Source organism: Sander vitreus, chromosome 7, assembly GCF_031162955.1.
Source record: "Sander vitreus isolate 19-12246 chromosome 7, sanVit1, whole genome shotgun sequence".
NCBI lineage: Eukaryota > Metazoa > Chordata > Actinopteri > Perciformes > Percidae > Sander > Sander vitreus.
Genome location: NC_135861.1, coordinates 19,320,263 through 19,321,553, shown reverse-complemented (window position 1 = coordinate 19,321,553; position 1,291 = coordinate 19,320,263). Strand labels below are relative to the sequence as shown.

The following is a 1,291-nucleotide window of genomic DNA, read 5'->3' as shown; positions in this document are numbered from 1 at the left end:
ATTAGGGGAGCTATTTTAAATTCCCCAAAGGATTAAGGTATGCTACATTGGGTGAAGAGAAAGCACTGGATTTCAGACACCTGTGACTTGACTGAGTTTATCTTGACTGATCTTAAATATTGTGCTGTATGTTCATTCTTTCACAACGTTGGTCCTAATCCCCACCAATGTGTCCTCTGACTCCTCTCCTTCCAAGTTAGCGTGGGAGGAAGAGGAGCCCTTTGCTCAGATGTGAAACCAAAATATGACCTGCAGACTAGCACAAAGCAAGAAAAAAATCAAAGAAAACTGAGCTACAGTTTATTTTCCATTAGGCTACTTCCCCCCCTACGGCTGGCGTCACTTCACTTCTTGTGTTTACAAACCTCTAAACCACTAAAAACAGCTCAGTCTCTTGAACTGGAGCACTTTGGACCCCCCACGCACGCACGCAGGCACGCACGCACGCACACACACACACACACACACACACACACACACACACACACACACACACACACACACACACAGAAGAAATACAGTACATGGAGCTGGGTCAAGAGTTGAAACCAGGCTAACGGTTGCGACCTGAAATTACATAACTTGGCCTCAGTCAGAACAGAATAGCCATCCCACTCAACAGTCCCCTCCTATTACAAATGTCAAGTCGTCCAACACTGCTAACATTTTTATATACCTTTAATCGTTCCCCTGTCGTTCAGTGGGGGATGTAGCTCAGTGGTAGAGCGCATGCTTTGCATGTATGAGGCCCCGGGTTCAATCCCCGGCATCTCCACTCCTTTTGACTTTGCATTTTACTTGTTTTTCTTCTATTGTGACGAGTAGTTGTGATTACAGTTTTTCTTGATTGCTTTGACCTGCTTAAAGAAAATGGGATCCACTCGGTTTTCATCATCACTGTCTCAGCAGAGCAGAAGACACAACATTTCCCCCACCCTTTTGCAAAACAGTTAACACGGATGTCATTCCAGCAGTCCAAACTCCATTGTTTTAGCTATGGTAACCAAACAGAAACCATCTGTTCCTAACTATTAGAAACTACATACATAAGTATGAAATCACTGAAGCAACTGTTTGACACTCCTTCACACAAATCTTCAATTAGCAATCAGTCTACAGGCCTTAAAGGTGCAGCGTCTGTGTTGTTCTTTGCCAACATGGATGGAAGAGGTCAAAGACAGAAGAGAGTGAGTATCAATAGTGGCTATTTCTTATACTCTACAGTAATAGATATTTATACTTTACTGTAGAATAGATTTTATTTTTATTTTCTTAATTTCTTATACTCTAA

At 42.3% G+C, this 1,291-nt stretch overlaps 1 non-coding gene across 1 annotated transcript; it reads left to right on the top strand.

Annotated features, from left to right (window-relative positions):
• Positions 1 to 703: 703 nt before the first annotated feature.
• On the top strand, positions 704 to 775 carry trnaa-ugc (transfer RNA alanine (anticodon UGC)). Its single transcript has one exon. It is a non-coding gene; the product is annotated as a tRNA-Ala (tRNA).
• Positions 776 to 1,291: the final 516 nt, after the last annotated feature.